Source organism: Neovison vison, chromosome 2, assembly GCF_020171115.1.
Source record: "Neovison vison isolate M4711 chromosome 2, ASM_NN_V1, whole genome shotgun sequence".
Lineage (NCBI taxonomy): Eukaryota > Metazoa > Chordata > Mammalia > Carnivora > Mustelidae > Neogale > Neogale vison.
In genome coordinates this window covers 164,979,295-165,002,156 of record NC_058092.1, presented here as the reverse complement: position 1 = coordinate 165,002,156, position 22,862 = coordinate 164,979,295, and the positions used below count along the sequence as shown (strand labels likewise).

Below are 22,862 nucleotides of genomic sequence, written 5' to 3'. Positions count from 1 at the left end.
TCTGATAATCACACAGAAACAATGGCTGGCCCAGTTGAAGAAGACAGATTACCCACAAGGGCATTTCCACTTTTGGCAACATTATCTGAGGTGAAATGTTAGATCCCAATTGGGGAAATTTGGAGCGAATTTTCCTCAACTCTTTCCAGAGGTGAATGTGGGATGTGACTGCCCCAGGGCCTGACTGCTACAGCAAAGAACACTGCTCCAGAACTCCAGACTATGAAGACTATGGGAGGATTAACTCTGAAACTGCCTGTAATCAAAAAAGAGTTTGTGAGTGAGGGAAGGAGAAACAGAGAAACATCAGTGTGGAAAATACCCACTGGATGCCCAAAGTACTTGAATGCTGAGCAAGGACTGGGCCTGATGTCTTGCACCTGGCATGTGTCCCCACAGGAGGCTCCCTCAAACAAGGACTAAAGCCATAGTTGATGCCAAACTCAGTAGAAATTTACAGTCTCTTCCAGGCAGTGGAGATGTGAGAGAAAGTGCTTGGGCTTTGGAAACAAGGAACCAAAACTTCAGTGCCCAGTTTCTCATATCATATAGTAGTCCTCAAGTCTGTTCCCTCACACAGCACACAAAGACCATGATGGTGCCTTTTCTTTTCTCATGCTTGATCAAATGCCATGAGGGAAATCTAAAGCCTGCTCAGAGGTGAGGTTTATTGTTAGATGAAGTTATTGCTGACTCATTAACAGAGATTCTGAAGTGTGGTTTTGTTCATTTACCACTCTGTGAACATGTTTTTCAGTGGTGATGACATTTTCCCCCAGGTTTATTGAAGTGCTACTTGGTGTACAATAAACTGAGGCCCAAGCATCACCAGGCTTTCCTCAAGAGAGGGCACAGGGTCCAAGTGGATGCTCATTGCTCACAATCCTTGTCTTGACTTCTGGGCATTACCTGTAAGACTGGCCATTGGGGAAGAACAGTCAACATGAGTTAAAAATTTGCCATACCAGCATTTGTAGGACCTTTCACATGATGACCCCATGCCAATGCTTAAGTGGTTCTTTAGATAAACAGAAAACAGAAAGAAAATAAATAGAAAAAGAGATAAATAGAAAGAGAATGAAAACTTCTCATCTCTGTCTATGAAGCCAGCATTAACCTGGCCCTCAAACTAGGCAAAGATCCCATGAAAAAGAAGAATTTCAGACCAATATCCCAATGAATGTGGACACCAAGATTCTCAACAAGATCCTAGCTAATAGGATCCAACAGTACATTAAAAGGATTATCCGCCATGACCAGGTAAGTTTGATCTCTGGGATGCAAGGGTGGTTCAATATCCACAAATCAGTCAATGTGACAGAACAAATCAATAAGAGAAGAGAACCACATGGTCCTCTCAATTGATGAAGAAAAAGAACTTGACAAAATACAGCATCTGTTCCTGATTAAAATGCTTCAAAGTATAGGGACAGAGGGAACATTCCTCAACTTCATCAAATCTATCTATGCAAAACCCACAGCGAATATCATCCTCAATGGGAAAAACCTGACAGCCTTCCCTTTGAGATCAGGAACACGACAAGGATGTTCACTCTCACCACTCCTGTTCAACATAGTACTAGGAGTCCTAGAAACAAGAGACAGCAAAAAGAAATAAAATGTACTCAATTTGGGAAGGAAGTCAAACTCTCTCTCTCTGTAGATGTTGTGATACTTTATACCCAAAAGACTCCACCCCCAAACTACCAGAACTCATATAACAATTCAATAATGTGGCAAGATACAAAATCAATGCACAGAAATAACTTGCTTTCTTATTCACTAACCATGAAAATACAGAAAGGGAAATTAGAGAATTGATTCCATTTACTATAGCACCAAGGACCACAAAATACCTGGGAATTAACCTAACCAAAGAGGTAAAGCATCTGTACTTGAGGAACTAAAGAATACTCATGAAAAAAGTTGAAAAAGACACAAAAAGTTGGAAAAGTATTCTATGCTCATGGAACGGAAGAATAAACATTGTTAAAGTGTCTGTACTGCATAGAGCTTTCAATTCCATCCTGGTTCCATGGAACTTTCAATTCCATCCCAGACAAAATTCCACCAGCATTTTTCAAAGTGCTGGAACAAGCAATCCCAAAATTTGTATGGAACCAGAAAAGATCCCAAATTGCTAAGGAAATGTTCAAAAAGAAAAACAAAACAAGGGGCATTATGTTGCCTTATTTCAAGCTTTATTACAAAGCTGTGATCACCATGACAGCACGGTACTGGCACAAAAACAGACACATAGACCAGTGGAAAACAGGAGAGAGCCCAGATATGGATGCAAAACTCTATCATCAAATAATCTTTGACGAAACAGGAAAAAATATCCAGTGGAAAAAAGACAGTCTCTTCAATAAATGGTACTGGGAAAATTGGACAGCTATATATACAAGAATGAAGCTTGACCATCCTCTTACATCATACACAAAGATAAACTCAAAATGAATAAAAGACCTCAATGTGAGGCAGGAATCTATCAAAATCCTAGAGGAGAACATAGGCAGTAAGCTCTTCATTGGACATCATCCACAGCAAATTCTTTCAAGACATGTCTCAAAATGCAAAGGAAATGAAAACAAAAATGAACTCTGGGGACTTCATCAAGATCAAAAACTTCTGCACAGCAAAGGAAACAGTCAATAAAACAAAGAAGTAACCCACGGAATTGGAGAAGACATTTGCAAATGACAGTACAAAGGACTGTTATCCAAGATCTATAAAGAACTCTTCAAACTCAACACTCAACACTCAAAAAAGCAGATAATCTCGTCAAAAAAATGAGTAGACAGGAACAGACACTTCTCCAAAGAAGACATACAAATGGCTAGCAGACACATGAAAAAATGGTCATCATCATATCATCAGGGAGATTCAAATCAAAACCACTTTGAGATACCACCTTACACCAGTTAGAATGGCCAAAATTAACAGCACAGGAAACAACAAGTGTTGGAGAAGATATGGAGAAAGGGGAATCATTTTCCAGGGTCCTGTCCCTTGAGCTCTCCAATTGGGGAACCCTGAGTCACACTCCACAAGTCCACCTGTCACCCAGGCAGAAACGATGCCTTTCAGTGCTGTGGAAAAGCCTCAGAGGGAGAGAAACCTTTGTGACCCAACAGGGCCATATCCAAACTCTGGCGCCACGGAGGGTCAAAAGTCAGACGCTGACGCCTGGCCACAACCCCTCCCTCAACTCTGCTCCAGGAAAGCTCCCCTGCGCTGGGGCCCCCGGGTGGGCCCCATTGTCTCCACACGTTTTCCAGATGGCCGAGACATGCCCTAGGCAAGAAAGCGCTCTAGGCCACAGGGGACAGGGCAGTCTGAAGGGCTGCCCAACACTGACCAATTCTCACGAGTTTTCTGCCTAAATCTTTATCAATTTGGGCAGAAAGCTCGTGAGAATTGGCCAGAAAACCCAGCAAACTCGCTTCATGCAACGCATGTCTGCCTGGCCCGGGATCCCGAGTTGTCCTGGTTTGAACCCTGCCAGAAAGCCCTGTGAGTCAGGTGTAGGCGAGGCCAATGCCTCCTGCTCCTCAGCCTCCAGGGGTCCCCTCCCTGGCGCTAGCAGATGGGGCCTGCCATGCCCCTAGTCCCAGGCCTGAACCCTCACCTGGTTTTTCAGTCTTCCTTTTCCAGGGTCCTGTCCCTCGAGCCCTCCAACTGGGGAACCCGGAGTCCCACGCCACGAGTCCACCTGTCACCGAGCAGAAATGGTGCCTTTCAGAGCTGCGGAAAACCCTCAGTGTGAGAGAAACCTTCGTGCCCCCACTGAGGCCATCCCCAAACTACGGTGCCATAGCAGGCTGAAAAGTTGGAGGCTGACACCCGGCCAAAACCTCTCCAACAACTCTGCTCTGGGACACCGTGCCAGGGCTCCCAGGTGGGCCGCGTTGTCTCAGTGCATTTTCCCAATGGCCGAGACATGCACCAAGTGAGAAAGCACTCTAGGCCAAGGGGGACAGGGCGGTCCCAAGGGCCGCCCAAAGCCAGCCAATCCTCAGCCCAATTGGATCGGCCAGCGTTGGGCGGCCCTTGGGACCGCCCTGTCCCCCATTGATTTGGGTAGAAAGCTCATGAGAATTGGCCGGTGTTAGGCAGCAATTGGGACTGCACTGTCCCCTGTGGCCTAGAGCAATTTCTTGCTCGGTGCATGTCGCAGCCATCCAGAAAACGCGCCGAGATGACCCTGCCCACCCAGGGGCCACTGCCCGGGGGAGCTTTCTAAGAGCAGAGTTAAGGGAGGGTTGGGGCTAGGCATAAGCCTCCAACTTTTCTTTCCGGTTTGGTGTTGACTGTTGGGGATGAAGTTGACAGTGGGGGCATGAAGTTTTCTCTTGCTCTGAGGGTTTTTGCGCAGCTCTGAAAGGCATCGTTTCCTTTTTGTGGCAGGTGGATTCATTGGGAACAGGACCCTGGAGAAGGAAGACTGATAAACCAGGTGAGGGTCAGGGCCCTGGCCTAGGGGCATGGCAGGCCCCATCTACCAGAGCCACCAAGGGTACCTCAGGAGGCTGAGTAGCAGGAGATGGTGGTCTCGCCTGTGGGCTTACTGGCAGGGTTCGAGTCAGGACAACTCAGGATCCTGTGCAAGGCCCAGGGGGTGGCCCTGCAGACATGTGGCGCATGAAGTGAATTTGCCACAGGTTTTCCAGCCAATTCTCAAGAGCTTTCTGCCCAAATCGATATCGATATCGATTTAGGCAAAGAGTTCGTGAGAATTGGCTGGCGTTGGGTGACTATTCAAACCGCAGTGTCTCTCATGGCCTAGAGTGCTTTCTCGCTCAGTGCATGTCGCGGCCATCTGGAAAACACGCCGAGAACACGCTGCCCACCCAAGGGCCCCTGCGAAGGGGAGCTTTCCGGGAGCACAGTTGAGGGACGGAGTGTGGCCAGGCGTCAGCCTCCGACTTTTCAGCCCAGTGTGGCACCAATGGTTGGGGATGGCCTCAGTGGGGACATGAAAGTTTCTGAGGGTATTCCGCAGCTCTGAAAGGAACCATTTCCTCCTGGTTGACATGTGGACCCATGGGGTGTGACTCAGGGTCCCGATGGACAGGACCCTGGAAAAGGAAGGCTGAAAATCTAAGTGAGGGTGAGGGCCCAGGTTCCATCTGCCTGCTCCAGGGAGGGTACCCCAGGAGGCTGAGTAGCAGGAGGTGGTGGCCTCACCAGCTCCTGGCTCACTGAGGGCTTTCTCACAGGGTTCAAGCTGCTGGAACTCGGGATCCCAGGCCAGGCCCAGGGGGCGGCACTGCAGACTTTAGCACGGCCAATTCACAGGAGCTTTCTGCCCAAATCCTTATCTCTTCACAGATGACATGATGAGAGGTAAGGTGTTTAATGATCCTGACTACGCAGAAAAATGAGACTGCTAATCCACCGTGGAGGAAATGGAAGGCATGTCTGTAGTATAAGAGATTCCTCTGAACCAGCAAGCCCTGGTATGAAAGTCAGTGAAAAACGACAGCTGCCCAGTTGAGGCAGAACTACTGGTAGTCCACAAAACTCAGGAATGAAGGGTTGGGTCACTCCACCAGATAAAGAATCATGACCAGCTGAGGTGCTTGTTCACAGTGAATGTAATGTAGAACGAGCAGCCAAAGTAGCAGGTAGAAGACCAGCTATGACCATGTGACCAGTTACAGAAATAAGGACTCTAATTCTTTTTTTCATAAGATTTTGTTCATTTGTTCCTTTGTTCAGAGTGCAAGTGTGGGGGGGGGTGGGAAAGAGGCAGAGGGAGAGAGAATCTCCAGTGATTCCATGCTGAGCACAGAGCCCCATGTGGTGCTCAATCTCAGGACACTGACATCATGACCTGGCCCAAAACCAAGAGTCGGAAGCTTAACCAACTCAGCCACCCTGGCATTCCAGGACTCTAATTCTTATGAGTATTTCTTCCTTATTTTGTTATGAGTATTTTTGTGTTGATCCATTTGTTTTCTTCCTTCAGTTGAAGGTCTTAAAAGAAAAGATTGAGGTCCCCAAGTGTGAAGGAGTTCTGCCTCCAGGCAGGGATCAGACTCAAACTGCCACATCAGCTTGGTCTGTCACCAATCTGCAGAGTTCAAACATGCCAGCTTTCACAGTCAGCAAATTCTTTAAAATAAATCTCTCTCTTTGTCTTTCTCTCTCAGTAAACACATATACACATTCTAGAACCCTACTACAGAAAGTACTTCACATTTGTAATTAAGAAAATGATGAATAAGGAATGGAAGATGGGCATCATATTTACTCGGAAATTACTGGCATGTGCCTTGGCTATTAATTATAAAAATTCCAACAGAAGTTTCTAGTAACAAGCACCTTCAAAGAAAGTATAGAAAAGGTCTAGGCTATATACTAAAACCCAGAAAAAAAAACAAAAACCAAAATGAAAATCCAGTAACTGCATAAAGTAGTAGGCAAAGTGATCGTAAGAATAAAATTAATCAAAGAAGAAACATACACAACTGCAACTAAGAAGGGACATATAGCCAGACATCAACAAAACATGAGCATGGGATTTGCTTCTCCTGGAGGCAATGGAGCCAGGATGCTGGGTTTCCCCAAACTCTGAGCAGCCAGTCTGGGTTTGTTCCTTGGGCAGAGAGCTACCCACTGAAGAACCCAGGTGTGGTTTTCTTTCCTTCAGAGAATTGCTGACAGACCATCTGTCACACACTTAGCCTGAGCCTGAGCATAAAGAATAGCAGTGTCAGCCACAATTGTGATTTTAGGAAGCTCGGAAGCCAGGCGACTCACATTGGAATTAACACTGGGCCAGGGCGCATGGCTCTGGGGTCAGCTATTCCCAGGATGGATTGGGAGATCTGACTAGCTCCCTGATCAGCGTAAGAAGTGGGTCAGATTGAGCATGGTGGAGATGCCTAACAAATAAATAAACGCAGATACCCGTGGTTGGCTGATACTCAACCTGGATGGCTCAGTGGGTTAAGGGCCTGACTCCTGATTTCAGCTCAGGTCAGGATCTCAGCATCAGCTGGGCTAACCAGCACTTAGCAGGGAGTCGGCTGGAGGGTTTTTTTTTCTCTCTCTCTCTCTGCTCCTCCTCCCTGTTGTACTTTCTATCACCCTCTCCCCAATAAATATATAAATGTTTTTTTAAAAAAAGAATGATAAGAAAGGCTGCAGGGCTCAACAAAGTGATAGGCAGTGAGTCATCATGACATCTCAGATTTCAAAATGATAATGAAGAAAGTGGAGAACAACTCATCCTCCAAAACATGCCAAACTCCGGGGGGAAAAAAAATCTGTTGCCTTTAAAAAAATGTGCCCTTGGAAAATATTTCCAAGGACATCTTCTGTTACTCACTCATTGGGCTTCTTATGAATATTTATGGCACAGGTATGGAATGAATGCTGTTACATAGAGCATGAACATGAAAACAGGCAGAAGCCATGAACCTGCATCAGAGAATGCATTGCTAAGGCAATTTCTGGTGCTTCAGGATTTCTTGTCAATTTGGCTGTGACTGTAATGGTATCTGTGGGGTGCTGTATACTTACGGACACGGCTCAGGGGCCAAGCCGTGGGCTACGGCTTATCTTCCCAAGTCTGTTTAGAGAGAGGGCCAGAGCTCAGTATTGTTAAGTAAATTGCACATTTTTATTAAAGCAATAATCTTTGAAGAGTTTAAGTACTATTTTCCATTTTGGATGTTATGTACCACCTGAAGGGACAGTCAGCACTTAGCATCATGGAAAAACTGGGGGTGACACATGGGTTTATGCTGTTGAATAATGCTGCAAGAACCTCTAGGAGCTTCAGAAAAGCACATATTTGCTCAAAATAATTTTTGAAGTGAGACTGTATTAGGAACTAGTTTCAATCCCTTTCTTTTTTCTTTTTATTTTTTATTTCCAGCATAACAGTATTCATTATTTTTGCACCACACCCAGTGCTCCATGCAATCCGTGCCCTCTATAATACCCACCACCTGGTACCCCCACCTCCCACCCCCCGCCCTTTCAGGGGTAGAAGAAATGTAGCCACAGCACGGATTTATCCATTTCCACACCAGACCTGGGGAAACTCACGCTCTGCGTTCTGTGTTCTCCAGAGGAGGAGCACCACTGTGATCCACAAAGCGTGACCACACAGCATTCCCATACTTTCATGTAACCAATGGCGCAGGTGGAAACACGTGTGACCAGCCAGTCCGGCAAGTGACTGTAGCTGTGGTCGCTGGGGCCAGGGAGTTAGTCCGAGTCAAGTCGGCCCACGGAAGTGCATTTTAAAGGAAACTTGCTCTAATGGGGTGTAAACATTGGCAGAGAGAGGAGCCCTGGCGACTTCCTGCTCCTGCCCCCTACAAATACCTCTGACTATCTCACTGTCAAGGAGGAGCCATGCATCATTTGTTTTCTTTTAAGTGGCAAAATCAGAATCTACAAATGTCTTGATGTAATAGAACAGGTCTTATCAACTTGACATTCAGCACAATCCAATGTCCTAATACAGCGTGCTTCAGATTCACTTCAACTTGCTTGGACTTCTGAGGATCCAAGGAGCTAATTAGTGCCATTTCATAAAAATTTCCTAATGGGGGTTCAGGGCCAGATGGTTAAGTGTCTGCCTCTGTCTGATGTTTAGATCCTGGGACCCAGCCCTGTGTAGGCATTCCAGCTCAGTGGAAGTCTGCTTCTCCCTCCCCCTCTGCCTGTCCGCCCTGTTTGTACTCTGTCTCTGTCTCTTAAAATCTTAAAAAAAAAAAAAAATCTCCCAACATCATATCTAGGGAGGGACTGTCATTTCCTTGTCAATTAAAGATGACAATAACCTAAATTATTGAAACTTTTCTGCATATCCCACTCTGATCCTGGGATAATTTGGTAGGTTGTCTTCATCATGTTAATGGTTTCCTTTTCTGTGCACCATACTTTTCAGCGCTCTGAGAACATGCACGTAATCCCATTTTTAAAATTCAATAACTCCTCCTGGAATATTCTGGAGTGGATGACCACCACTCACGCCTCACCAGGACATATGAGAGCACCTGTGATCCTGCTCCTTCCCCAGCATTTTTTAGCTTAGCCAATCTGATGAATTGAAACACATTATCACATCCTCCAATGTGTGCAGTTTGCTCTGTCGATGGAAGACTCAGGTAGGAGGCAAAGTAGTTGCAACTTCACTAATCCTAGAAAGCTAAAAGGCTAGAGAGGATATGAAGCAGAAGCATCCTCTGTGTAGTGAAAGGGACCACAAAAATCCTCCAGGTCTCACCGAACTGGATTTACAAAAAATATTTATACTGGAAGCTAAACTCCTTCTCTAGATACTAACATGAATATTAAGAAGGTTTCATTGTAAGCCTGGGAGAAATGCAGAACCATTTGGGAGTTCTTGTTTATTTCAGGGAATGTTTTAAAATCTGGGGCTTGTGTCTCTCCGGCCCAGAGTTTGGGCAGGACCTCAACTGACCTTCCCGGATTTAAATAGATGACATAGAGGCACGGGTGTGCTCAGTGCTACAACCTGGGTTGTTGAGTGAGCACTCCCAGGTAAAACATCTCTCAAACCTTCGCATTCATCACAGAAAAGGCAGGGTGGTACACCCTGTGTTCTATCATTGGAGATTTTATTATGTATCAGATGAAGCACACGGAAGAGGAAAACAGGAGTGGAATCCATCTCTGTGAGCATCAGTGCCATTATGAGGCATGTAATAGTGCACTTCAGATGTCTGCCCAGCGTAAATACATGGAAACATTGTGCTTTCTTACAAAAAGATACACATTATATACCTAAATATGTAGATCAGTGTTTACAACGTGAACAAGCAAAATGCTCCAAACATGAAAGTCCCATCTAAATTTCTCCAAAACCTGCTATATATCTCAAATGTTTACTTTTCCCCAAGTTTTATTTATGAAAAGCTCTTTTTTCTCCATCACTTGGCAAGCTCAGGGCTTGTTAGCCTGAAAATCCCTGGCTTAAATTCAAATACATTTTCATCTCCTTTTCTTTGATTTAATAAAATCCATCCCCAAGTGTGAGGCCTGGTCTGATCTGTTTTCTGTCAAGTCACGGTCACCTTGTTCCACGAGCCCTGGTGGTGGGCCAGCCAGACCCAGGCCCTGCTGCCTGGCACAGTCAGAATGCAGCCTGCTAACAGCCACAGCCCAATACCTTCATTTACTGCTGAAAATCTCCAGCCAGGAGGAAGCAAGTACCATCCACTAAGAATCAAAAGCCTGCATTTTATTCTTTTAGGTTTGGGAACCATCAGAAAGTGATCTTAGTTGGATTCAGCTTGCCATAAACAGGGCAGTGGGGAGGTTTCAAAACTGAAAGTCACACTGGGACTTTGTCCCCTACAGGGGACAAAACATCTTACAATCAGTTTTTCTCCTCCCTTCCTGTTGGCCATTTCATTTTTGCGATGTCTGATTTTATTTCCAAAGGGGTTGTTTACATTATAGTGTATCTTAGTGTTTAAAAGCTACAAGCTGACATTTATGAATTATATAGAAGATGTAAGGAATAAGGAAAAGAAACCCGTACACATTCCAACCATTCTAAGAAATGCGGTATCATCCACATCTTTGGAGTTGTCTGTACATCCCTCCCCCGGTCTATCAGTCCTGTTCGCTATTCTCTGTGTTTGCTTTATATTTTTACCAAAGTAAAAGCATCGCTAAATCATATTTTATTTTGTATAGTTTCGAAACTAGAACAAATGCAACCATCCTTCACAATTTTTCTGCAAGTCGCTTTTATCTTTTCCTCAGTAGCATGTGTAAGTAATGTACCCTTACGATGTTTCACGGTAGTTCACTGTAACTTGAGCATGATACTGCAGAGCACATACCTTCCACTTGACAGTGTAAGGGTGGGGCAGACTGAGTGGAGTCATCCAATCAGTAGGCCGTATGTATATCCACTGGGAAGGTTGGAATTCAATTGGCCACCTGTGTAGGGGCGGGGCTTAACCACCCCCATAAAGGTTGCTCTGCCAGGCTGCCAAGGGGGGGCTGCTGCAGGAGGGCCGGGGGCTGCTGCAGGAGAGCGGTGGAGCCGAGTCTGCGGAGAGTGGAGCGAAGAGCGGTGAAGTCCGCGGAGAGCGGTGAAGTGGAGCGGAGAGCGGTGGAAGTCGCAGAAGAGCAGGGGAGTCAACGGTGTATAGAAGAGCTGTAACAGCTCTTGTAAGAGCTATAACCGCGTTTGGTGGTCCAGCCTCCAGCCTCCAGCAGCCCCGAGCCGCCGCCGGCAGCCTCCAGCCTCCGGCGGCGGCGCCGAGCCGTCGCCTGCAGCTTCCAGCCTCCAGCGGCGGCCCCGAGCGCCGCCGCCTGCAGCGTGCAGCCTCCGGCGGCGGCCCCGAACGCCGCCGCCTGCAGCTTCCAGCCTCCGGCGGCGGCCCTGAGCGCTGCCGCCTGCAGCTTCCAGCCTCCGGCGGCGGCCCTGAGCGCCGCCGCCTGCAGCCTCCGGCGGCGACCCCGAATGCCGCCGTCTGCAGCCTGCAGCCTCCGGTGGCGGCCCCGAGCGCCGCCGCCTGCAGCCTCCAGCCTCCGGCGGCCCCGAGCGCCACCGCCTGCAGCGTGCAGCTTCCGGCGGCGGCCCCGAGCGCCGCCGCCTGCAGCCTGCAGCCTTCCGCCGCCCAGAGCCGCCGCCTGCAGCCTCCAGCCTCCGGCGGCCCAGCAGTCCAGTTGTCAGCGGTCCCTCGACGCCTGTGGTCCTGAGACATCTGCGGTCCAGTTGTCAGCGGTCCCTCGACGCCTGCGGTCCAGTTGTCAGCGGTCCCTCGACGCCTGCGGTCCTGACACATCTGCGGTCCAGTTGTCAGCGGTCCCTCGACGCCTGCGGTCCTGAGACATCTGGGGTCCAGTTGTCAGCGGTCCCTTGACGCCTGCGGTCCTGATGCCTACAGACCCTAGAGGCCAGCAGTCGGTCCTGACACCTGCAGCCCCTAGATGCCAGCAGTCTGGAGGCATAAGCAGCCCTGAGATGCCAACGGCCCCTAGACACCAGCAGCCTCGCTGCAAAATGCCTCACCACCCCCGAACCACAAGTGGCCTTGTCCGCAGTGGTGGCTTCCTCCGGGTGGAAGCCTGGTCAGAGTAGCATCGTGGGGAGCAGAGTCTGTGTCATCTGGGTTGTCCTCCTTGTCATTGTTGCTTCTTCGTCATTGGGAGTGGCCTCATCCAGGAAACGGTCTTGTCCAGAACAGCCTCTTCTTGGGAGCGGCCTTGTCCGGGGAGAAACTTCATTGAGCAGTGGCCTTGTCTTGGGAGTGGCCTCTTCTTGGGAACGGCTCCAATCATGGAGCGGCCTCATCTGTGGAGCAGCAACGTCATCTAGAGCGGCCTCGTCCAGAGTGGCCTTCTTGGAAGTGACCTTGTTGGGTTCATCGTCACCGCCTTTTCGTAAGAGGTAGCTCTGACCGGTAGTTTGATTCCTGATGCTTGGCGCGAAATAAAGTTTTGCTTGACCTTCGCTTTGTATCAGTCTCGTTCCTTTGATCACGGACCCCAACAACAGGACTGGGTTGGTCCCATTTTTTATTACTACAAAATGGTAGGTTTTCTCTAGGTCTAGCAGCAGAATCAGTCTTTCAAAAGGCCTGCTCTCTTCAGCCTGGCCCAGGTCCTGGTGAAGCATTTTCAAAAGCGATGGCTCTAACTCACAGCCCTACCACAGTCAGAACCCATGGGCAGAGGCATGACATCATCAAACAGGCAGCTTTCCGTGGTGTCAGCAAAACACTCCACACCCAAGACATTCTCAGAACTGAAGCTACTTTCTAGACAACACCGTGAATGTTGAGAAACTTGGGCTGTTGGGTAGCAGTTCACTGCAAGCCTGGGAGAAATGTGAACTCATTTGGAAGTCCTTACCTACTTCCTTGGCTTTGTAAATTTTGAATAATCATTAATTTTCTAAGTCCCTCTAGCTGAAGTTAGTGAAGATTAATTGAAATAAAACATCTTAAGATGTTTTAAAATGGACATGGCTAAAGAAGCACAAAAGAAGTTAGAGTTTCTTTTGTACTAGGGTGATGCAAGGAAAGAAGATATTATGTGGGAAGACTGGAACTGCACACAGAGGACAAAAGTTCCTAAATTAGCCAAAATTCCAAGGACAACTCCAGATTTTTCTTCTTTCTTTTTTCTTTCTTTTTTTTTCTGGAGATCTCAAGGGGAACAGGTATTCTCTGAGCTTCACGCAGGATGAAAGGCAAATTGACAAAGGTCTGTTTCTAGCATGGTGAGCGGGTAGCACAGGCCTGGGAGGGCAGAGGGATGACAGAGCTACAGGGCTAGCGGTGGAGAGGGGATGTGGCCCGGCTACTTGTGTCCCTTACCTGTCCTCAAGGACCCTTTGTGACCAGACCACAGCTCTGTGATGTGGGCAGGGGGCTTGTGTCTGCATGGACACACCCAGGGCTCAGTTGCCAGAGGGCAGCAGTGCGATCGGTCACTAACTCTCAGGGCTCAGTTACCTGAGGGCAGCAGTGCGATTGGACATTAATGCTTTCTAGAGGGAAGAGATGGAGGATTATCTCTTCCCTCAGGAATCCCTTACTGATGGTCGGCTGAGCCCCAGTCCCACTCTCTGGGCAGTTAATGTCATCTTTGCCTTTGTGTGTGGACTGGGGCTCTTTGTCTTTTTACTTTCCTATTTCCAGCCTGATCCATCCTCACCACGAGGCAAGAAACACAGGAAGAGCAGGAAGGTAAGAAACCCTCGGCCCAGACCCAGCAGAGTGTAACTCGATCATCTCTTCTATTATTCTTTCCACTTTTCCAAGTCACTGGAAAGACCCCTGAAATGGGAAAGAATAGAATGGGTATTCTCAGGAGAGAGTAGACCACCATCCATCCAGGACAAGCCAGACCAGGCAAGGGTTAGAGGGACATGAGGATTTCTCCCTGAAGATCTCAGGCCGGAGTCCAGGTGTGGTGGAGGGGTCCAGGGCAGCGTCCCAAACACAGTGACCGGTGGCCAAGGACCGGAGGTTAAGAGCTGCCTCTCTAGCGGAGGTCAGGCCCCTGAGCACTGGGTCATCTGCTGCTGGGGTGGGGGTCCCAGCCTCCCCGTGTTCTCTTATCTCAGTACCAAGTGGAGCCACGGAGAAGGAGCAACAGAAGCAAAAAACATCAGAAAATGAAAGGTGAGTGTCCGCCACTCACCCCTGCGTGCCCCAGTTACACTGTGCCCCCCCCCGCTCTGAAGGCCCAGTCCCACTGTCTCCAGGACACCAGGGCCTGAGCCCATGCCTCAGGAAACAGAGCCCTGCGTGGGGGTTGGGGGCTCTGAGGAGGGAGAGTGAACCCGGAGGCTTCCCAGATTCTGCACCAGAACGAAGCCCTGAGGAGCTGGAAACTGGTATTCCCTAACCAGGCGCCCCAGGGCCTGGACTGGGGGCGGGACCTCCCGCTCCCACTGTGGACAAGCTGTTCAACTCTGCTTAGATTCCTCTGGAGGCTACAGTAGTCCTTCCTCCCCCAGCAATGTCATGAATGGGGAAGCACTTTGGAAAAACAAAGCGATCCCCATCATGAATCCTGTAGTCACCATGCGGGCATGTGGCCTTGGACAGTGCTGTCTGGGGCTCCCAAGTCCAATCCCCCAAAGGTCTCCCCTAATGGGACATTGTACCCAGCCTCCCGTAAGATCCCTGGACCCTGTCTTCTGCTGTGACCCGGTCTCCTGTTTCCAGGTTTCAGAGAATTTCTGAAAAATCTGGAAGAGGTTCAGGACCTGTTCTCCCTTTTGGAAAGGTGAAGAATCTGCCCCCTTCTCCCCTGGGTGGGGCTTCCCGAGTCTATGGTGTGACCCCTGGGCTGCAGGGAACAGGCTCTGGGGCTGTTTGTGGGGGCTGGGAGGAGCCATGGGGACAGACTGTGACCAAAGACCCAGGGTGAGGGACAGCAGGAGCATTGTGATGTGGGTGTGAGGCATGGAGGACCATGGGGACCGCTCCCGGACCCAACTGCTACAGCGGCAGCTCATGCCTCCTGTCTCCCACAGCCACCTGGAGAGGCTCTCTGACCAAGGGGGCTTTCACCAGTTCTTACGTCAAGCAGCCCCTGGGCAGGTGCGCCGAGGGGTGCCAGCTGGAGCCCGTCAGCCATGCAGGGAGCCTCTGCAAGATGCTGCTCCCGCTGTGGCCCCATCACCTGCCCTAACTCCACTGACGGGGTCCCCTCGGCCTCTGGCCTCCACCCTGCCAGCAGGACCAATGACCTCCTCAATTTCCGTTGCTTCCCACTCCTCCCTGACTACTTCCTGGCTAGTAGAGCCTTTCCTCCCCCCGGATGGCTTTCCACACCAGCCACTTTCTCTTCCCCCTTCCCCACCATGTCTCCCTCCTTCAGAGGCCTGCCCTGGGCCTCTGACCACCTCCTTGGCCCCAGAGCGGCCGGACTCTCCTTTCACTCTCCCTCAGTGTGACTCAAGGGCACCCCTGCCGTGCCCCATCCCACAGAGCTCGGCTCCACACACGCCTTGGTCAGCTGACAGGTCAGCTTCTCCTGTTCCAGCCATCTCGGGCCTGGGCCGCTCACACTGCCCCTTTTCGGCCCTGTCCTGGTGGCAGGCAGCTGCCAATGCCTGGAACCTGTCCAACTCAACACACTTGGAATCCCATCAAGTGCCTCTGTCCCATGGCCCACCAGAAGCCTTGATCTGGGGAGACCCCACACACAGACAGGAAGAGACTAGGATCCCCCCTTTCATCAACCCGGACGTCCAGAATCTTCTGGAGATACTCATTGGCAAAAGAAAAGAACTGAGGTCTTGGAGGGAGAAGGACAAGAAAGAAAGGTCAAAATACCAGCTGACCTCTTTCGGAAGAATGTTCAAGTCCCCAGGTGACGGGCAGGACACCATGGGCCATCTGTCCTTCTGGAGCATGAGGGGCAAAGCAAAACAGCTGCTTGGTCCTGAGACACCCCCACGTCCCAAAATTCCAAGGGACAATTTAGAGCAGAAATGCCTCCAGCTCTTCTGGGGTCTCCCCTTTCTGCACAGCGAGTCCCTGGTGGCCACTGTCAGGGTGACCGATCCCCCACTGGAGTTCCCGTCTGTCATATTCAATGAGCTCTCTCATGCCTTGCCACTCCAGATTCAGGGCAACGTGGTTCCACGCCTCTCCCTGACCCACGACTTAGCTGATCCTTCCCGCAGGCCCCAACCCTTGACCCTGAGATTGTCCCAGCCCCTGCCCCTTCCTCCATCTCAGCCCCAACCCCTCCCTCTGACTCAGCCCCAGCCCCTCCCTCTGGATCTGCCCCTGCCCCAGCCCCTCCCTCTGACTCAGCCCCTGCCCCAGCCTCTCCCTCTGACTCAGCCCAAGCCCCTCCCTCCAAATCAGCTCCAGCCCCTCCCTCTGACTCAGCCCCAGCCACTCCCTCTGACTCAGCACCTTCCCCAGCCCCTCCCTCTGACTCAGCCCAAGCCACTCCCTCTGACTCAGCCCCAGCCACTCCCTCTGACTCAGCACCTTCCCCAGCCCCTCCCTCTGACTCAGCCCAAGCCACTCCCTCTGACTCAGCCCCAGCCACTCCCTCTGACTCAGCACCTTCCCCAGCCCCTCCCTCTGACTCAGCCCAAGTACTTCCCTCTGACTCAGGCCCAGCCCCTCCCTCTGACTCAGCCCCAGCCACTCCCTCTGACTCAGCACCTTCCCCAGCCCCTCCCTCTGACTCAGCCCAAGCCACTCCCTCTGACTCAGCCCCAGCCACTCCCTCTGACTCAGCACCTTCCCCAGCCCCTCCCTCTGACTCAGCCCCTGCCCCAGCCCCTCCCTCTGACTCAACGCATGCCCCTCCCTCTGACTCAGCCCCTGTCCCAGCCCCTCCCTCTGACTCAGCCCAAGTCCTTCCCTCTGACTCAGGCCCAGCCCCTCCCTCTGACTCAGCCCCTGCCCCAGCCCCTCCCTCTGACTCAGCCCAAGATCCTCCCTCTGACTCAGCCCCAGCCCCTAACTCTGGACCAGCCCCTGACCCAGCCCCTCCATCTGACTCAGCCCCAGCCCCTCCCTCGGACTCAACCTAAGCCCCTCCCTCGGACTCAGCCCCTGCCCCAGCCCCTCCCTCGGACTCAGCCCAAGCCCCTCCCTCGGACTCAGCCCAAGACCCTCCCTCTGGATCAACCCCTGCCCCAACCCCTCCCTCGGACTCAGCCCAAGACCCTCCCTCTGACTCAGCCCCAGCCCCTCCCTCTGGATCAGTCCCAGCTCCCACCTCTAACTGAGCCCCAGACCCAGGCAGGCCTTGCACCCTTTGTCCCAGTTGGACCCTCGTCTCTGCCACCCGAGATGGGGAGGTGCGAGGTGTCTTGCCCTGTAGCCCAGAAGACACCATCTTACACGCCAACTGCTTTTCAAAACCTGGAATGTCACTTTCTGGAGAAGCAACCAGAAAGGGGCAAGGTACCCCCTGTGATGAAAAGATCTCAGCAAGTCTTTAGCCAAGGTCCTCCTGACCTTCTGCAGGGTGGCCAGTCCCCCGAGGGCCACGCGTCAGCCTCTGTCCTTCCTGGAGAATTGATCAACTCTGAGCTCCGGGAGCAACCAGATTGGCACCTTTGGAAGAGGCTCATGAAGCAAGGAAGGGGCCCGTCCTGCAGGATCCAGCTATCCCTAGAGATACAGCCTCACCAAGAGTTCCAGAAGGTGCCCCAGGCACACAGCTGGCACAGTCCCAAGGCCGAGTCTGAGTCTATGAATGGAAGCTGCCAGGCCACACAGAAGACTGGGTCCAGGTACCCAGGAGGGACCGTGCCAGGAAAAAGACTGGGCAAGGATTCAAGGTCCAGTGCAGGGAGGATCCGGAAAGATCTACACAGGGGCTCAGCGAGCTCTCCAGAGAAGGCTCCAGGAAGAAATCTTGAGGAGTCAGACACAGACATGAAGCCCTCCACAAGCAGCACAGACGTGAAGCGCCTAGAGAAGGACCTGAGAGCCCATTTCAGGAAGTTGGGGCAGTTCGGAGAGGGTCAGATGCCTTTGGATGTTCATCCTTCCAGGCTTGCTGCCCACCCCTCCTCGGACCTTCCCGGAAAGCCAAGCCCTCACGGGAAACCTGGAAAGCCAGCGCTTTCCAAGTGCTGGGAGCCCTCCCACGACTTTTCCATCCTCAGTCCATATGCTCAGCGGATGCTAGAAGCACATATCAAAAGACTCAGGGTGAAGCACCGTTGGGGCCTCCCCCTCAAGGTTCTCAAGACTATAAACCTCTTCAAGTTGAAGAAGGGCTTCCTCCTCTCCCAGTCCTTCCCTTTCCGCTCAGCCACCTGCATATCCAAGGCTGGCTTGGGCACCAAGTTCGTGGGAAATCCTTCTCAGCCCTATCAAGGAGAGATGATGAAAGAGTCTAACCCCACCTGGGGGGGTCCCCTCGGTGCTCCCCAGCCTACATGTGAGGAAATACAGCAGGCTCTGGAAGGGACCTCACCTGGGGGTGGCCCTCTAGCTGGACAGGGGCCCAGGTCACCTTCTCGGACCTTCACATACAGCTTTGTGGGCAGAATCTGGCACAGTGAGACTGTCTCTAGGACTCTTATGAACAGCAGCTTGGAGTCAAGTCCAAGTCCAGCAATGGCCACAAAGGAGCTAAAGAGGGTGAATGGGGGTCGGGCCTCACGGGACATGACCATGCTAGAGCTCAACTTAGAGCCCCAGAATTTGAGTGCCAAAGAGCCCGGGGAGGTGGGAGAGTTCAAGGAGGCCCCTGCCTGGGGAGTCACCTTAGATCCCCCTGTGCTGGCCAACAACCAAGGCCTCCGTGGCAAGCTGAGAAGATCAGGGTCTGCAGGGAAAAGTGACAGTCCCTTGCAACGTACAAAGTTGGTCACCCGAGACCTCGAAGAGCTACGCCTTGAGGCACGGCACAGGGGATCGGAGCCCCGGAAGTTGATGGAGTCAGAGAACTGGCTTCGTGATGCCACCCCCACCGTGCGCCTTCAAGACTGTGAAACTGGGGTCCTCCTTCAAGACTGTGCGACGGAGAGTCTCCTTCAAGACTGTCAGTCCAACATGTTCCTCGCTGCTGACATCTTGGCTTCTCAGGGATCTCTGTCTAGCTTCCAGAGCAGGTCCAGTGAAGACACATCTACTTCCGAGGTGCTGCACGGCCAAAGATCCCGTGGCCAGAGCCGCCACAGGCAGCCAGGACCCCTGGGACTGCAGCACCAATGTAAGAGTCTGAGCAGGTCATGTGTCGCCCCCGAGGAGAGCGAGAGCTCCAGGAGGTCCCCCTTGAGAGAGCCTGCCAAGGAGTTATCAGAAATGAAGCTCCTCCAGATCAGTGAGGTGAGACGTCCAGTCCAGAGCAAGGAGTCAGGAGAGGCCTCGGGAAGCAAGGCCTGTGAGATCTTGCTGAAGAAGGAGGAGGCGCCTCCGGAAAACTACTTCAGGAGAAGGATGACGCACTTGCTCCAGTGGTTCTTTCCCAGTAGAGGAAGAGGACTGGAAGATTCCCTTCAAAAGGGCAAGGCTTCATCACCCCAGGGCTGGGGACAAGGCATGGACAGGTCAGCCATGGACAGGGCTTCTGCCGAGGCTCAGGTGGTCGTGAGGGCTGTGGAGCAAATCCTAGAGGAGAAAATATTGCCCAACCAGGGACTCAGGGTCCCGAAGGTTGACTGGGGCAAAAAGGATCTCCAGACTTCAGCAGACCCCAATGTCTGCTACCACAGGGTTCTCTCCTACCAAGAGCAGAGAAGAGTGATGAGGGAAAAAGCCAGTCCACAGGGCACCCCCAGGGGCCACAACTATGCCAACAAGACCGAGTGGATCGGGTGGCCTTTCCCCACCAGGGTGCCAGAGTGCCCGAGCAGACCCTGCCAGAATGGGTCCCTGGTGCCGGGCCCTTCAGGCCGCACCCTGCAGGCCCACTGCCCCAGGCGCTGCCTCCTTAAAAAAGACAGTTCACCTGGCCAGCCACTGTGTGCTTCTTACGCCTTTCCTGGCAGAACAACTTTCCCCCCCAAAAAAAACGCAAACAGTGCGTTTTTCTCACATTAGTACATCATCTATGGGCTGATGGCTTCTTCATGCCACAATTACTTTGCTTCCCCAAAATAAATGTGATTTTTCCCCCCCTCAAGAGTGGTGCTGGCCTCTGTGTGTGCCCTGCTGCAGTGGGAGGGAAGGATCAGAATCTGCTCTCCCCGAGGACCTGCTTTGGCTTCCAGAATGAATGGGGCCTTGGAGGACGGTTCATCTCGGGGTCCACCCCCACCCCCTTCCTCCCTCTCCTTCAGTTTCCATGACAAGGTGAACAAGGCCCAGACTGGGACCTCGCTCTGCCCATCCTCTCCTGCTTTCCCTCCACCTGGAGCTTGTGTGGCTTTAGGGAGGGTTTTCGAGGCAGAAATCCCGCGCAGGCTTTAGGAAGACGGAATCCTAGGTCAGAGTGGGGCCCGCAGTTGGGAGACACAAGGCTGGCCTTGAGGGCAGAGGTGAGAAATCCTGTCCCACCCCCCACAGTCTCCTGTGGGGAGTAGAGGAGGGCCACCCCAGGAGCCTTCTCACCCCAGGGAATCCCGTCTTAGCTCCCTCAGCCCCTCTTCTCACACTCAGAGCTGCAAGGGACAAACTCGAACCCGGTGCTGAGGGTGTGTGGGGCGTGCCACAGAGATCCCCAGGGACCCACCTGCCCAGGCCCAGGGCACCGAAGGGGCCTGCCCACCAGCACTCGCTTCCCCTCTTGGGAGATTGAGGGAGTGTGGCTGTGGGCAGGAGTCCCTGTACTTAGGGTGGGACGCCAGGAAGGAGGCCAAGTGACAGAGTGTGCCCATGCCTGATGTGACGACTGAAGACCCTTGGTGTCCCACTTCCACCTATGGGCCCAGAGGGGAGAAGCTAGAGGTCCTGGGGCTGTCCCCACAGGGTCTGTGCCCCACTCCAGCTGCCAATTCCAGGGGTGAGGGGGGTGGGAGTAGTGGGGTGGGGGTTGTACAGAAGCCACCTGAGCTCCCACACAGACGGTCAGGTGCCCAGAGGCAGCAAGGCCTTCAGGCAGAGAAGTGAATTTCTGCACAATTTGATAAGCTTGTAGGACTGGGGTCCCCAAACAGACTTGTGGTCTGTGACCTTTACGTACACGTGTGGCCCAAGGATGGCTCCCAGGGGACTGTGAGGACTCAGAGGCCAAGGGACTGGCCTGGCTCCTAGTCTTGGTTACCCCAGAGCCTGGAGGGGCAGGAGGCCCTCAGGTGGGGCTTCTCCCATCCCCGGCTGGAAGGGATGTGCCCAGAAGGAGGGTGAAGTCTAGGAGGGCGCCCCCTGCGTGTCCCGCTCCCAGCCCAACATTGTCCTCCAGGGTCCCCCACACATCGCTCTGATGGGAGACCCACACAGAGACCCAACACAGAGACCTCTGACGGAGACCCACACAGAGACAGTGCACAGAGAACTCTAACAGAGACCTCTGACAGACACCCACACAGAGACTCCACAGAGAACCCTCAGCATGACCCTACACAGAGATCTCTGCCAGACACTCACAAAGGCAGGGGCTAAGTTTCTGCTTATCATGATACCATTACTTAGTATTATCCATGTTGTAGACAGCAAGGCCTTCTCAGAAACACCCAGAGACCAAGCCCATCCCATACTGAGTGATACCCGACACCTGTTGCTGTTGGACTGTGACAAACACCATGGCAGGGGCCACGAATGCCCCGGTGTGAACAAGGGAGTGGGGTAGTGCCCTGAGGGCGGGCATCCTGCACACCGACTCCTATGATGGGGATCTCCCCCGGAAGCTTGTGTGCACACCACTACGGACCACGCCTCTCCCCGTGACAGAGGAGCTTTGCTAGGCATCCTCGCAGTCCATTTCCGATGGTGTTTGGCCACTTATGTAAAGGAAGACCATCGGTTTCCAAAATTTTGTGAAATTTACATTAACAGAAAATTTTGTTTTCTAGGCTCTATCTATTGGGAGGGGAGGGGCAGAGGGGGAGAAGTAGAGGAGGGAGGGAGAAGGACAAGCAAATTCTACACTAAGCGCTGAGCCTGGGCCCACCGGTTCTCAGGACCTGAGATCCTGACCCGAGTTGAAACCGAGAGTTGGTGCCTTAACTGACTGAGCCAGCTGGTGCTCCTGAGATTCTTGAACTAACTTTCGAAGTACGCAAGAGAGGAGAAAATACGTTACCAAAATATTCACAAAATGGTAATGATGGTGATGTTCTGTGCTTCTGGAGGGTTTCCTCCTCATGAAGCCCTGAGTCAGGACCTTGGCTTAGAGCACCTCTCTCACAACCCTAACCCCCTCCTCTAACCCCTCCCCTAACCTCTCTTCCAACCACTTCTCTAACCCCTCCTCTAGCCACTCCCCTAACCACTCCCACCTTCCCATGAATCAATCCATGTAACTGATGAAGAGCAGGAAAGTTTGTTGCTGTTGTCTGCTTTGTAAAGCAAGGTTGCTTGTTGCCACCTCTCTTCTGGATTATTTCACAGACATTAGACAAAGCTTTAGAAGAAAGTTCTACCTCATCTAGGAGCGTGGATCTTCCCACGTTTTATCTCAAACCTTTCCTAAAAACATTTCAGAAATGCCAATATAATACATAGTATTTTCTAGAGATAAATAAAAGCAAAGATTTATCTCATTCATGTAAATGCTAAGGAAGCAAGACAGCGAATTAGTGATTGAAGCCTCACACCTGAGGCTTAAGCAGACGTGCAGAGACCTGCAGTCAATCAGCTATAGAGAAGGACGAAACACGTAAGCGACCTCGACTTTGCAATCACGGGGAAAACTAAGATGTAGGATTTGAAAAGTCCTAGAAATGGTCACTGCCTTTCAAAACATCCCCCTATTCTTCCCCAAAGAGTCCGAGAGGCCGGCAAGGCCTCAAACTTTTGATTTAC

General features: G+C 51.7%; 1 protein-coding gene across 1 annotated transcript in view; it reads right to left on the bottom strand.

The window, feature by feature from the left end:
- Nucleotides 1-22,862, bottom strand: part of LOC122900664 (contactin-associated protein-like 3B) — a 61,687-nt gene that overhangs the window by 10,029 nt on the left and 28,796 nt on the right. The gene's annotated exons all lie outside the window — the stretch shown is intronic.